This window comes from Manis pentadactyla, chromosome 5 (genome assembly GCF_030020395.1).
Source record: "Manis pentadactyla isolate mManPen7 chromosome 5, mManPen7.hap1, whole genome shotgun sequence".
NCBI classification, from domain to species: Eukaryota; Metazoa; Chordata; class Mammalia; order Pholidota; family Manidae; genus Manis; species Manis pentadactyla.
Genome location: NC_080023.1, coordinates 159,811,208 through 159,827,843, shown reverse-complemented (window position 1 = coordinate 159,827,843; position 16,636 = coordinate 159,811,208). Strand labels below are relative to the sequence as shown.

General features: G+C 40.2%; 1 pseudogene; it reads left to right on the top strand.

Moving 5' to 3' along the window:
* The window catches only part of LOC118920152 (ubiquitin-like-conjugating enzyme ATG3), an 89,670-nt pseudogene extending 73,711 nt beyond the window's left edge, over nucleotides 1-15,959 (top strand).
* Nucleotides 15,960-16,636: the final 677 nt, after the last annotated feature.

Below are 16,636 nucleotides of genomic sequence, written 5' to 3'. Positions count from 1 at the left end.
CACTGTAAAGTGCTCACCAGGAAGTGCTCTGATTGGGGGGAGTCAAATGTAGTGGTCTTGGGACCAGCAACATTAACATCAGCATCCCCTGGGAACTTACACAAATACAGAATTGGGGTGACCTCAGACCTATTATCTTAGTCCATGCTGCTGTAACAAAATAGCATAGACCTGGTGGCCTAAACAACAGAAATCTATTTCTTACAGTTCTGGAGGCTGGGAAGTCAAGATCAAGGTATCAGCAGATCCAGTGTCTGGTAAGGACTCTGTTTCCGGTTTGCATATGGCCGTCTTTGTGTCCTCACATAGCAGAGAGCCCAGAGAGAGAGCAAGAAAGCTCTCATGTCTCTTATAAGGTCACTAATGCCATTCATTAATGGTTCTGCCCTCATGATGTAACTACCTCCTAAAGGTTCCATCTGCTAATGCTATCAAATTGGGGGACAGGATTTCAATATATGAACTTGGGGGAAAAACTAACATTCAGTCCATAATACCTACTGAATCAGAGACTTAGGGAGTGGAGCCCAGACACCTGTGTTGGAACAAACCCTCCAGCTGTTTGTGTTGCACATTCAAGTTGGAGAAACACTGCCCTAGATTGACAGGCAGAATTCTCCAGCTTCTCATCTTCTCATCCCTCTCTCACACACCCAAATAATGCTGTTGCCTTGGGAGAAACAGACAGCCAGGTCTTGTCAAACTTCCAAGGATGTTGCACTCAAAATGTTATAAGTGAGTCAGATGGGTTTTGTTATAATGGAAAAACTCTTGGCAACACATCTGGGGATAAGAACTGGTCCTCCCCAGACACACTGTTGAAAATCCACTGGGCTATACTTAACAGGTAAAGATCTCAGCCTTTTAAAGCTGAAGGTTTCCCAACCTCAACTCTCTGAAGTTCTTTACTTAGTGATAATTTTATTTTAAATAAACATGTAATATAGAATAGCCAGCACATAGAAATGTGCACTTATCACACAATAAATTTTCATCAACCCATGTAACCACTAAGCAGATCAAGAAATTGAATATAGCCAACACCCCTGAAGCTTCTGTAATAATTAACAGCCATATGAACATCTTCACCATCAATTTGTTTTACCTGTTTTCATACTTTATATGAAATAAATGACTCATGTATTTATGCATGTATGTATCCCTTGGTGACTGCCTTCTTATCCTCAGCTTTATAATTGAGAGATTCATTGAATACAGCAAATGTATGAGAGCTTCAAATATTCCAGATCCTCATCAACACTTGGTATTGACTGTTTTTCTCATTTAAGCCATTTTGGTGGAAGTATGTAGTTATCTTATGGTGATTTCAATTTGCAGTTTACCAATAACTAATGAGGTTCAACATCTTTTCATATGCTTATTGGCTACTTGGATATCCTCATTTGTGAAAAACCTCTTCAAGTTTTATTCTAATTTCCTCTTTTTTCTCTTGGACTATCTGTTCCTTTCTTATTGATTTGTAGAAGTATTTTCTATATTCTGGCTAGTAGTCTCTTGATGAATATATGTACTATTCTAAACTATCCTTCACCCTGTTGTTTGCATTTTTACCCTCTTAATAGTAAATTTTGATAAACGCAAATTCCTAATTTTAATGAAGACCAATTTAACAATCTTTCCTTTTATGGGTACTGTTGTATCTTCCTTAAGAAATACTGGCCTACCCCAAGGTCATGAAAATATTCTCAAATTTATCTTCGTAAAGTTTTATGGTTTTTGCCTTTTACATTTAGAACTATAATGTATCTGGAATTGATTTTCATCTATGATGTGTGATACAACTCCAAATCCATTTTTTTTTCCATATGAGTATCTAATTGGCCAAATACAATTTATTGAAGGGGCATTCTTCCTGCACTACAATGCAATGTCACCATTGTCATGAATCAAGTATATATTCAAATCTATTTCTGGATCTTTATTTGTTCTCTATTTTGTCTTGTGACAATATCACAGTTTAAGTTACTGTAGCTTTAAAATAAATCTTGATATTGAGAGTGTAAGTCTTCCACCTTTGCTCTTCTTCAAAATTGTCTTGGCAGTTCTGGGAACTTCATTTTTCCAAATAAATATTAGAATTGGTTTGTCATTTCTATACACACACACATAAAATTAAAAAAACAGCTAAGATTTTTAATGGAATTGAATTAAACCCACAGATTATTTGAAAATAATTAACATCTTTACAATACTGAATTATCCAATGGATGAACATATTATATCCTTCAGTTTCTTTATTTTTTCTTTAATTTTTTTCCTCAACGTTTTATGGTTTCCTGTCCATAGGTATTATAAAGCTTTTGATTTATTTGAGGGTTTTGATAGGATTGTAAACTAAAGCACTTTATTTTTTTATTTTCCATTTGTTTATATAATTTATTTTTAATACTTTTTATCAGGTGTCTTGCAAAATCACTTGTGAATTTTAAGTATACTATAAATTATTTTGAATCGTCTACAAATACATTCATGTCACCTACAAATAATTATAGTTTTATTTCTTTCTACATAATCTTTATGTCTTTTATTTCTTTTACTTGACTGATTGCATTGGATAGGACCTCTAGTACAATTCTGACTAGAAATAGCAATGGGGGTCATCCTCAGCTCATTACCCTTTTCAGAGAGAAAATTTTCACCACATCTCCATTAACGCATGTGACTCATGCTGTAGGATTTTTTGTAGATATTATGTATCAGATTTTGTAAATTTCCTTCTATTCCTGGATTGCTGAGTTTTTATAATGATTAGATGTTAAACTTTAAATATTCTTTCACTGCATTTATTGAGATCAAAATCTTCTTCCCTTTTATGTCATTAGTATGCTAAATAATATGACTGCCTTTAAATGTTAAACCAACCTTGAATTCCTGGAATATATCCAACTTAGTCTAGATGCATTACTGTCTTTATATACTACTCAGTTTGATTTGCTGATACTCTGTTTAGGATTTTTTCATCTATATTAAATAGTTGGCCTATGGTTTCCCTTTTGTATAATGTTCTTGTCAGGTTTTACTAACACCACAGTATCCCTATTTTTCTATTTCTATCTTTTGGAAGTGTTTACATAATATTGGTACTTCTTCCTTAAATGTTTTTAAATTTGCACTGATAAAATAATCAGCCTTGAAGAAATGTTGTGTTTTACAACATTTTGAATTAAAGTTTAAATATCTTTATTAATATGTGACTATTTAGATAGTCTGTTCTCAGCTCAGTTTTGATACATTATGTTTTTCTTGAGGTTTTCTTAGTTCATTTACATTTTAAAATGTATTAGTATAAAGTCTTACACTATATCATCTATATATGTGTGATCTATGTTATCTCTTTCCCCATTATAAAATTATAATTTTTACTTTCTCTAATTTTTTTCTGATTAGTCTTGCTGGAGAATTGTCTATTTCATTAGTCTTTCAGAGAATCAACTTTTTAAAATTTTTCTCTATTGTATATTTATTTTCTAGTTTATTAATTTGTTTTTAATTATTTTCTCTAATCATATGATTTGCATTTATTTTGCTCATTTTTAGCTTCCTAAGATAAATACTGGAATCTTGAATTTGTAGTTTTTCTTCTCTTCTTTTATGTATGGATATAGGATGGTAAATTTCCTCTTTCCATAACTTTAGTTGCATTCCAAATGTTTTTAAATGTCCTATTTTTATTATCATTTATTCTAATACCTAATTTCCACTGCAATTTATTTTTTGACTCATTGATTATTTGTCAGTTGTTTGACTTCCAAATATTTGAGCATTTCTAATTTCTTTTTGTTACTTATTTCTATCTCAATTCCACTCTGCCAAAAAACATGTGCTAAATAGTTCTAATGCTTTAAATTTGGTGAAACTTGATTTCTGTGCCAAAATAATCAATTTTACTTAATAGTCCATGTATGATGTTAGAAAGTATTCTATTAATATTCAATTAAATCAGCTAGGCTTAGTCAATTAAGCAAATTAGGCTAATTTATGTAAAATAGGTCATTTATTAACCCGATCTTCTTTGTCCTTACCAATTTTTTTATCTGTTTGTTCTCTTCTCAGCTATGAGAAAATTACATTAAAGTCACCAACTATGACTGTGGATTTATCTATTTGAAATGTTTTTAAACTATGTTCATTAGTTACATATGAATTTAGAGTTGTTAGATTTTCTTGGTGATTTGACCCTTTTATCACTAGGAAATGTCTGTATCTTGTGTTTTGTTAAAGTAGACATTGTCATATATAATAGGTATCCCAGTTATCTTTTGGATAATAATTGCACCCTTTTGCTTTCAAATTTTGTGTCTTAATATTTAAAGCAAATACTTTGTAAGCAGTATATGCTTTTATGGCAAAATTATCTTTCTCTTTCCATTGAAAAATTTAGGTCATTTATATTTAATAAAATTACTGTTGTAGTTTGGCTTAAATCCAACATTCTGTCATTTATTTTCAATTCTCTCATCTGTCCTATGTTCATTCATCTCTTGCCTTCTTTGAGATTAATCAAGTATTTTTTACTATTCCATTTTCCCTTCAGTTGCATATTTAGCTATACATTCCTTTCCCCTTCTTTGACAAGTTACCCTAGAGACTTCAACACCCTTGAATTATTTCTTTTATAGTAGTACTTTAACCACTTCCCAGACATTATGAGAATCCTAGAATACTTCAACTCTATTTGTATCTCTCTGTCCCCTTTTGTCTTAATGTTGCAATGATCAGACATTATTACCATTCTTTGTATAGTCAATATTCATTAGCTGCATCCCCATATTTAGCCCTCCTGTGGCTCTTCATTCTTTCATCATTCCCATGTTTCCATCTAAGATCATTTTCTTCTGCCTAAAAGACATCCTTTATCATTTCTCTTAGTACAAGTCTACTGGTACAAATTATCAAATTCTGAGTATCAAATTCTAGGTTGGCAATTATTTTCTTAAATATCTTAAAGTTACTGTTCAATTGTGTTCTACTTGCCTAATTTCTATTAAGAAGTGAGCTCTATATAGTATTTTTGCACCTTTGAAGGTAATATACCTTTTCTCCTTTGCTTTTAAGATTTTTTTCCCTCTAGTTTTTATTTTTACCAGTTTTATTGTGGACCAAGTATGGTTGTCTTTGGATTCGCCTTCTTGGTTAATTATACATTGTGTCTTTCATCATCTGTGGAAAATTCAGGCTATTAATCTATTCAAATATTGCTTCTGCTTCATTTTCTTCCCTCTCATCTTCTGGAATTCCAATTAAACATATGTATTCATCATGTCTCATATGACTCTTATACTTCTGTATATTTTCCATCTTTGGTAAGTTACTTAACAATTCTGAGATTCATTTTCACCATTTGGAAAGAGGGATATTAACAGTCTCACACAGCATGTTTTTGTTTTTAATGAAGCTTATGTAACATGTACAGCCAGTGCTAGTTAAACAATAGTCACTCAGTAAAGATTAAGTCCCTGTACCTTTCTCTACTGACATTCCTATTGCTCAGTAATACAGATGACTATGGTAGTTACACTCTATTAAGCTTTTCCTATGAGAAACGCAGGATTTTAAGTATTTGACATACATTATTTCATTTTCTTTTGCAGCAAATCTGTGCACTAGCATAATTATAGTCATTCTACACATGAGGAAACTGAGACATGGAGATAGAAATGAACTTGGTTAGATAACTGGTTTTGGCTCAGAGAATCTCATGAGGTTGCAGCCATACAGTCAACTGCAACCCCATCATCTAAAAGATAAATCTGAATTGCTCCCAAAAATATTCAGTTGAACCACATGAAACTGAAGGTATTTCACCATTTTTGACCTACAAAATGTCATTTTCATATAGTTCAACCTAATAAATTGTGCTTCCCAGAACAGGCTTCATGGCTGAGATGGTGTAGTAGAATGCAACAGAAGGGATTTCAATCCTATTAAAGCAAAAGCTATTTTTTTAAATTTCTATCCCCTTCCTTGATGTGGTAAGAGCTATGGGGGCAAGGCCAGAACTCAAGAAAGCAACATCTGGATGGAGCAGGAGGGATCAATTTTTCTGTGGTCTTATGATATATTAGTAAATGGAGCTTCAAGAGTCTGGGACCAAAAACAACTCCTCTTCCTCAGTCCTTACCCCCCTGCTCTCTCCCCTCCCCTCTTCTCTCTCCAGCATCCTGTCCCAATCCACCTCTTCAGAGTCTGGTTCAGGTCCTCTAGGGACTTGGAGCAGTCATGTTACATTGTCTGGAATTCCCCAGAAATTCTTTCTGGTTTTCATAATGTCTTCGTTTTATAACCAACATGTGGCTGTTTCAGGATTCACAAGAGAGTGATTGCAGAGAAGAGCCCATAATTTGAGGAAATGGGCCCTTGTTAGGACAGTCCATGTTCTAGGGACGAAGCCCCCGAAGTTGAAGCCATAGAATTGGGATTAATCTAAATATCAACCAACAGTGGGAAATTGAGTAAAGTAAGATAAATTCATACATTGTAATCTTACACAGCATTTAAAAGAAGTAAGGCAAAGTGCTGTGTACTTACATGGAAAGAAGTCAAAACATCTTGTGAAGTAAAAATGTACATTACTGGTTTATCTGTAGGGTAGATTATGTGTGTGTGTGTGTGTGTGTGTGAGTGTGTGTGTGTGTGTGTGTGTGTGTATAAATGTAAAAAGTGTCTGGAAGGAGAAACACTATGACAATGGCCATTTCTGAGGAGGGAAGAGAAGGTCAAGGGGGGACTTTGAAAGTAACTGTAAAGGTTGTGAGAATGGATTCATGTTTACTCTTACAATTAAAAATAAGCAATTTTTAAAGTCATAAAACATTTTTTGCAGCAAACTTATGCCTGAAGTTAATAATTATCCGAGTTTGGTTTCCAAAAAAGCGGAGCCTGAGACAAGGATTCAGGTGCAGTAGGCAGCTGGGCTGGCATGCACTTGAGTGGTAAGAGTAAGGGAACTTGGACAAGACACCAGCAACCTCTACAGGAGCTGAATCTACACCCCATCATAACTCAGTATTGTTCAGGCAGCCTCTGAGCTGCTCTCTGGATGTCTGAGCTGGGTGTATCACCTTTCTGGGGAGAGACACCTCTGAGAGACATCCCCAATATCCTCTAGATGGCTACAGCTCCACATGGGCATCATCTCTGTCTAGGAAAACCCAATCAGCTAATTTCTCTGACTTCCATAGAGAAACTAATTCTTCGGCTTCCCTTACAGGAAAGGAGAAAAGATACAGACAAAACAATCCTCTCTTCCTCAGGCATTGACTGCAGATGATCTGGATAACAAAACCAACACTATCACTTTCCACGGGATTCAGACATGCCAGGGACCATACAAAATGATGACTAAAAACATAGATTCAAACCAAGCTTTTCCGAGTTGTATAACGTGGACAGGTCATTGTCCCTCTCTTAAACTTATTTGTAAAATGTGTGAACTGGGAATATCTAGCTCACAGGCTCATGTGGTATGCATATACATACTTAGAAAGCTTGCATAAAGCACTGAGTCTAATTCTTGGCACGTTGTTCATATTCAACAAATGTCAGCTGGTCCAGAAGCTGAAATTTTAAAAGCTTACTTCACACCTGCTGTTTTCAGAACTTTTCTCCTGGAGCTGTGGGAAAGAAACAAAGAAAAAACCTCATCTTCCTCAAGCAGCAGTAACAAGTCCTCATGAGTCACGCGGCTATGAATCCTCAGTCAGGAAATCAGGTCCTGTGGGACTTGAAGAGGCTGCAGCCAGGAATGCAGTGATGGAGCTCCAAGGAGAAACTGCTAGAGCAAGGGGACAGCCTGCAACCCTGTAACCTGGGGCAGCAGGAAGGTGCACCCCTGCCCTGTCCCCTCACATGCCTGCCCCAACTCATCTGAGCACAGGAAACCTCCTTCTATTGACCTGTTTCTTCCTGCTCTGATGTAAATTTCAGACAGCCCATGGTTTTATTCTCTTTTCACCATTCCCGAAAGCTAACCATTATGGATTTTACAGGCCTCGGAGCCCTCGGCTCACACACTCAATTTGCACAATCTTTGCATAAGGAAAAAGGCAGTCGATGCAAACTGAATTAATTGTAATTGACCATAATATGCTTACAGAAATGCCAAGGAGTTTTCATTAGCAGATAAGCCCCAAAGTATCTGCTGAAGATTTACATCTGCACGAACACACTGCATGGCCACAGTTAATTACGAGACCTGCCACGGAAGGTGCTTCATCAAACCTTGGCACAGGCCTTCCAGGGGCCAGTGACACCTCCAGGGACCAACCCATCTTGACTAGCTTCCTGTGAAGGGCTTTGAAGTCACTGCCTGAGATGAGGCAGAGCCAGTGGACCCTGTTGGGTGCAGGCTGGGCCCCACTAGCCATGTGCCCTCCTGCCCCTCCCTTGGAATTGCTGGCCCCTCCTATCCCACTCCATGGTCTCTGCTCTTCTCCAGTAATCATCTTTGCTAAGACTGGTATTGAACTTATGTCCTGGTTCAGATAAAAGACCTTCATTCATTTATTCCTTTTTCAACAAATAATTCCTTCAGTGCCTCATCTGTGACAGCCTCCAGGCTAGGACTGGGGATACAGCACAGACATGGACTATCACATGGGACCTATCACAGACAGGAAAATTTAGTAAGCACATGCATATCAACTGTGATAATGAGAGGAGTATAAACAGTGGGGTAATAGGAAGGAAACTGGGGCTCTTAGAATGGATGGAAAAGTTTTCTTAGAGGAGATAATACCTAAGCTGAGACCAAAGCATAAGAAGGCACTATCCAAGTAAGATGTTAGGCAAGAGTATTCCAGACAGAAGAAATAGCATGTGCAAAGGCCCTGAGGCAGGTTTATGCGGCTGGAACATCCCAAGTGAGGCAGAGAATGAAGGATGATGAGGCAGAAGAACAGTAGAAAGCCAAAAGTTGGAGAAACTTCCAGACCAAGCTTATAAGGACCTTGAGTTTAATTCCAAAGGAAGGAGCCATCACAGGGTTCAAGTGAGTCCCTTGGAGTGGACTCAAGTATTTTTTTAAAATCACTCTGGCCATGAGTAAAAGGAAATAGATTCTCGGAGGGCAAATGTAGAGGCAGGGAGGCCAGTTAGGAAGAGACCATTAGAGTCATCAGGCATGAGGTGATGGTGTCCAGTGGCAAGTCAGGATGGAGACAAGTAGAGCCAGAACAGGGGCCTCTGTCTGCTCGAGGCCCTGTGGCTGAGTGCCTTTCTCTGCCCAATGCCCCACAAAAATCAGAGCTCAGTAGCTTTCATCCCTGGAGTCTGCACCCTGATTTCCACACCCCAGAAGAGCCCAGAGCTTCTGACACTAACAATGACTTTCTCCTGCCTGACTTCTCTAGAACAGTGCTGTCCAAGAGAAATACAATGCAAGCCACAAATGTAACTTTAAATCTTCTAGCACACTTCAAAAATGTGAAAAGAAACAGGTGAAAGTAATTTGGGTAGCTTTTTATTTAACCCAATCTATCCAAAATAATATCATGTCAAGATGTAATCAATATAAAAATTATTAATGAGATATTTTACCTTTTTTCATGCTAAGTCTTCAAAATCCATTCTATGTTTTATTCTTAGAGCACACCTCTTCTGGAAGAGCCACATTTCAAATGCTCAATGGTCATGCATGTGTACGTCATCCTTATTATGAAGCGCAGTTCTGAATCTGCTTACCTGAACTCCTTCACCATCCTCTGCTGACCTTCTGGAAAACTCACGCCTTTATCAAGAATCTGGGGGCCATTGCAAGCCCAGATGGGCAAGTCATGTAATCCCAGAACCCCGTGAGTATCAGATCTTCTAATTAGGAGATCACATTATCACCACACCCCTGAACAAAAGACCACCTAACCACATGGTCACGTGATATCCGGCCACAGGACTGCCAGGCCTCATGCTTAGGAGCTCTGCTCACAGGCTGAAATTTCTTTAGCACTTGCGATCTGGTCCTACAGATCCAGGGCTCAGTTTTCCCATTGGAAGAATGAGGAGCTCTGTCTGAGGGCCAAGCTCTCAGTAGCCTTTTATCACTATCCAACCTGCTACTGTGTGCCCAATCCTGAAATAGGTGACTGGCAGGCTGGGCACATGAGGACTGACCCAGAGGTCCACAGTAAAGTGGGTCACGGTCTCAGGTGGGATTGTGCTTCAGAATCACCTGCGATATTGATGATATTATGGGAATCATCACCGTCCTGGCCCTTATTATCTCATCTAATTCTTATAACACCCTTTAAGTGGGGCACTATTATTTGCTCTGTGTTACACTTACTGAAACTAAGGCTCAGAAAGGTTCATTGACTTGTCCAACATCACACAGCTAGTAAGTGAAGAATCTGGAATTTGAATCCCGATTTGACTTACAACCACTGTGTACACTGTATCCTATACAATAACCGCCACCCCTGCTGTCCCTTCCACTCCCACCATCAACATTAAAGCTCTGTGGGTGCCGGACACTACACTAAGTACTACATGCTTCGCATGTGCTCACCCACTGAATACATGAACTGCGTGGGAGAAGCCTGTGTGGTGGCTGTTGCATCCACACAATTACTACAATTAGTACTGCCCCCACCTGCTACCACCCCCCATCTGGTGAGCAACAGGTGGGGTGCCCTAGCCCAGTGGCATTTTGTGTCTAGTCTAAGGTTTGCATTATCCTAATGCAATAGTTCACATCATTAACATTGTGTTCTATGGGAGGGAGGGGGAGGAAGAAGATTAAAAATGATGACCTATCCTCCCCTAGGTCACATGGCTGGTAAGTGGCTGAGTTGAAATTAGGATCAGCATCTGTCTGACCAGTGATATGGTAGCTCTGGCTCATATTGGTTTGAAAGAGTTAACTGTGAAATTATCAGGAAATTGCAAATGGCTATTATTAAGACCTAAATCATATAAACTTACAATTAAATAAATTATATTCATAACAGAGTACTTAAAGTCATCTTCCTAAGTACTTATGTGTTACTGTTGTCTATTTATGCCGTGAAGGTTATTTGCATCTCTTATATCTGTATGATGGGATGCTGTACAAGGTGTGATATTGTCCACCTCTTCCCAACTCCTCATTCAATTACATTAAATTAGTAGCTTGAAATTGGCCACAGTGAAAGTGTTTATACCACGGAAGTGGTCAACATTACAAATCAGGGGTTGGTTTTTTTTTTGAAAAGCCAGTTGTTAAACATTTACCAGTTCACTACAGTCCAAGACCCATATCTTTCCCATTATGTCTTGCAGTCTTACTACTCACGAAGCTCCTGCTAGCAATCAGTGATCCTCCAGCCGCCAGGACAGTACAAGGCCACCCCCCCTCCGAGGGTGCAGATGGGTCCCTCACGTGGCTCTGGCCTTCATAAGCAAAGGAGAGACATGAGCCTTGGGTAAGGGCTTGCCGGCCAGCGCCTGCTCTGGAGAGGTGCTTTCTTCTACATCCACAAGGTTCTCTCCAAGCTGGATCCTGCATTCAAAGATGTTCAGGTCTTTCCCAGCTTTCTGGTGAGGACAGAGATAATCTCCAAAGTGTATTCCAATCAGAATTTAGATGGAATTTTTCCCCACCAAATGGAATATATCAGCCATTAAAACTGTAGCAACAGAACATTAAACCAAATGAGGGGAGAAATCTGAGCAATGAGGCCCTATGTGCCTGCACAGGTCACGTGAGCACACCCATGCAGCCAGCTCTGGAGGGGACAGACTTCCTTGGAGATGTAAGGTCAGGAAGGGTAGACGGCACCTGATAGAAACATTTAGGGGTGGTAGGAATGAAGCTGAGATGGAGCCCCTATTCCCCCCTAAGGAGAGGTAGACATACCCGGTGTAAGAAAAGGTATTGGATTGGACAGGGGGCATATGAAAGGCAAGCAGACACTGAAAGATGAAACGCGGGCTAGAAAAGCAATCAATTAGTAATGAACGAATCCTTTCTTCTGAAAATGCGCAAACTCCCTGTGAGGACAGATGCAGCAAGCAGAGAGCTGAGGCACCTTAAGAGTATTACCACCGCATGCCTGTCAGCTGCCAGCCTCCCTACACAGCCGTTACTTGCTGATTTCCGGGGTCCCTGGCTGCTCTCTAAAATCAAAGCTACACTAATAAACATATTTATCATTGAACAAAGACTTGATATTTCCTGAGGACTTCACAAGCAGTAATTAGTTGATAACCCAATGTAATTAAAGAAAAGAAACAAAATGCAAGTTTGCAAGAAACAGGTGCCTTTCCTGGTCTTGGTGTAGGAAAAGGCTCCTTACACAGTCACTGGGGGTCTGTGACACCTGGAATCATATGCAACCATTGTGTGAAGGAGTGTAGGAGTGTGCATGAATGTGTGTGTGTACATGCATATGCGTAATGATACCTTTATTGGGTCTTCATAGGAACATCTTGGTCAAAAAGAGAAAAGAACTCTAACATTGAAGAAGGTGCTTAAGATAAAAATTCAGAAAACTTGGGCTAGGACTGAGGTTTGGCCACCTACTGGTTGTCCGATCTATATGAATCATTTCCCTTCTTAGTGCCAGAGGTTTCTCATCTGTAAAATGGGAAGCGTACCTTTCTCTCAAAGTTGTGAAGATTATAAGAAATCCTGTAAGGAAAAGTCCTGCCACAAAGTCAGAATCAGTGTCTCAACTCTCTGCCTTCCATTCTCTCATTCATTCCATGGCTACTTATTCAGCACCTTCTAGATGGAGGGTGCTGTTCTAGATCCTGGAGACCCAGCAGAATAGAGAACAAAGCCCCTGCCCATTTGTTGGTCTTCTATTATCTCCGTTGGGATTCCTCAAACATCATGATAGGCTGCTGGCCAGTTAGATGGCTCTGCTTCTGTGGGTACTTGACGGGTGGTCACCCGGGTGACAGGAGCAACTGGGGCATGTGTCTCCCACCACTCACCAGACCAGCCAAGGCTTGTCCACATGGTGGTGGTAGGTTCCAGGAGCACCAAAGCACAGACCTACGCTCAGAATTCATACAAGGTCATTTCTGTTGCATTCCTGTTGGCCAAAGAAAGTCACAAGGCCAGTCCTGATTAATGGGGTGGAGAAATAGATTACACCTCTTTATGGAATAAGCTGCATAATATTGCGGCCATTTTTACAGTCTATCACAAGGACTCTTCATTCTGCAGTATAAACATTAGCACTTTCAAGGACAAGCTAGGTTGGGAACACAACTCCATGAAGTTGGCAACACAATGAGCCAACTTCTAAATCTAATAATTCCTTTTATGAACCTTCCCTCACTGCTCTTCTCTAGGTATCAATAACAACAAAGATGGAGTCTATAAATGGAATTGCTTTGGGAGAGGCAGTCAAGTCTCCTAGAGGCAACAGACCTGGATTCTTTGTGCTTTCTTTGTCATTTATTAAATAGATGACCTTGAACAAGACTTTTCACCTTTATGACCCTCAGTTTCCTCATGGGTAGTGTTCAGTGGGAATAACACCTAGCTCACCAGACTTCCCAGAGGTTAAAAAAGGTTAGATGGTGATGAGTGCTTAGCTGTTCCTGGTACAGAGGAAACACTCAATAGTTGCTGTTGTTTAGTAGCAGTAACAAAGGAACTAGGAGAAGGACTGACACTGAGTTTTATTCAAAGCCACCACTATCATGTCCAAAGTTGTAAGACACACAGAAGTCAGAATATCTCCATTAAAACCAGCAGAGGAAAAGTCATCTCTCTGGTCCTTAAGTTGTAGGACTTAATGGAACACCTCCTCACTCATCAGTTCATTTATAAAGGAGAGGGTATGCATTAAAGAATTTATTCATTTTGGATCAGCTGCAAGGTATATGAGCGTCACCAGACAGTCCCTGCATCCTCCTTTCCAATGTTTATTCACTGACTTAGAGCAGAGTTTTTCAACATACTGAACCAGACAACAGTTTGGAGATCGAGGGGACTGTCCTGTGCCTTGTAGGACGTGGGCTGCTTAACAGCATTCCTGACCTCTACTTACTAGGTATCAATAGTGTGTCCCCCACCCACCCAAGTTATGATGATCAAAAATGTCTCTAGACATTACCAAATGTCCCCGGGGGCAGGGTGGGGTGGAGCGGAGTGGAATCGCTCCCAGTTGGCACCATTAGCTTAAATGAATATCTTTGCCCAATCCATGGATATCTGGAGCTTGAAAAAAGCAAATCCTATTCCAAGGAACTCCAGACAGAAGGTATGGCTTGGAAAATGGTTTTCAGATCAAACTCAGTATTAGAAACCTGAGAGAAAAAGATGGTCAGGGAATGTTTGGGGAAATAAGCCTTCAGGGGTGTGGAGGTAAGATGCCCTGAGAAGTGAGCTCTGACTTATTTGGCCTTGCAGTGAACATTTGGAATGTGCTGGTGTTCTGTATACTGGCTAGTAAATAGGCACATTGCCAAAATTTCTAGAGGTAGAAGGGACTAAAGGGCTCCCCACCTGATGACCCAGTGGCTGGCCAAGTTGATTCTAAATAGCACCATGCTAAGAGTGAGACTGGCTTTGACTTGACCCAACCATGAGCAGAAAACTATGCGTTGTGTAAAGAACAATGAATCATACGCTTGCAGACCAAAAACTAACTTCCCTCCAGTTTGAGGTCTGATCAAGGTAAGCATTTGTCCTGATGAGCCAAGAGCATTTCCAGCCCATGCCTCCTATGCTGACTTAATCATTAAGAACTCCCTCTTTCATGCTCAAAGTTAGGGCAATAAATACTATAATCATTCTTAGTGACTTTCTGATTTCTCAATGCTAAGTGCCTACAATCCTCGGGACTGAAACTTGTAGTCAATTATTTTTACTCTATTTGGAGTATTTTACATCTCCATCCCTCTGCAACAGATGACTTTTCATAATGATGATGCTTTGGTTTAGGGATTTGACGGTACTGTTGTATGTTATGCTGTCTTTGTGCCCCTGAGTATGACAGAAGATGCCTTGAGTACCTGCAGAGTCTCGCTGAGTGTGGATGTGTGTGTGTGATGCGAGGCAGTGGCCACAGGACTGTGACTGCCTGCTGCCTGTTCAGCTGTCCTTCCCATCCCACCGCGGCTGGCTGCTGCTCTGGCCACAGGATGCGGAATGCAATTGACAGTGAAGCAAAGTGTCTGGAGACTTCACCTTGGTCCTCAAAGAAGCAAAACTTAAGGAAACAGATGTTATCACCCCAGAAGAGTTTGTGGCAGCTGGAGGTGATTGAGTCTACCACTGTCTAACCGGGCCATGAGCCACAGGGCAAGAACTGAAAGTGAAAGCAAGTGATTTTTGACAACCAGGAACACACCACGCTGCAACAGAAGGAATGTTTGCAGGAATCGGACGCAGTCACTGAGGAAGAGGAGGAGGTGGGGGCGGCAGATACATGTCATTGCACGGGAGCTGCAGGACTGACCGCAGCAGTTAACGAGGTGACACTGGAAAGGAAGGACAGTATTAAACTCCACGGCTGCTCAGCACTATGTGAGCAGGAGGGAAGGGAAGATGGACAAAGAGCTGCAGATATGGGAAAAGATGAGGAGAGCCAATTGTTGGAAACAGAATGAGCTGCTCGAGACACAAGGAAAATAGCAGAAGCTTATAAAACTAAGACAGCTAGTTTTCAAACCAGAACTTCTGACTTTTACATCACGTGTGATAAATATTGCCAGACACCACACCACTGCTTGTTAGCTATGGTGAGCGATGGCAGCCTTTATCAGTGGACCACATGTTTGATGACATCAGGAAAGCTCATGTGAAGAAAACAAGGAGCACCTAAATCACCTCCCCTCCACCACCTCCTGTGTTCTGCAGGCAGGTCAGGTGATGAAGAAAATCACTGAGACTATTGTGTTGCAGAAGGAGGGGTGTTCACATGTAACTTCTAATTTTCTTGAAATGTGTACAAACTGTCATTCCAGCAGTGGGCTATAACTACACAAGACACTACACACTGTAACAAGCAAGGCATAGAATCTATCCTCATTATTGGTTCTCATTTTTAAAGAACTTGTACATAGATGTGATGTTGGCCACATTCACCAATATGTACAGTTTCCCTAATGAAGAAACTTAACATGTTAAAATTAAAAATTTTACATGTTGCATTACTAAACAAAAGATGTATGTCCCTCTCAGGGCCTGACAGACTGTCTCCTGCTGTGCGCTCCTGGTCTCAGTGCAGAGATGCTTCCGTATCACTTGCTGTTAAGGAGATCTTACATCTCGGATACAGTCTACGGCTGGCTTCTGTCAATCACCTCTTTCATGGGCTCCTTCACAGAATCTCTCAGTCTGACTTATACATTCAGAAACTGGATCACGTGGTAAGCGAGAGAGCCAGACGTCAAACTGAGATCTGCGGTCCAGGGTTTTCTCCTGGACACCACCCAGAATCTTGGTTATTGGCCTAAGGCCCAAAAATGCACTGGAAAGATCCTGTAATAAGGATGGGTGGGTGAGGGGACCCAGTGATCCCAGCCTCTCTTTTAACCACCCCTCTCAGCCTGAAAATGTCCAAACCCACCCAGCTCTGAGAGCTGAGAATGGACAGACCATCTCTGGGTGGGCCTGATTCACTCATTCACACCAGGAAAGGATTTGAAGAGGTAGAGAGGCCTAGGAAAGATTTACACT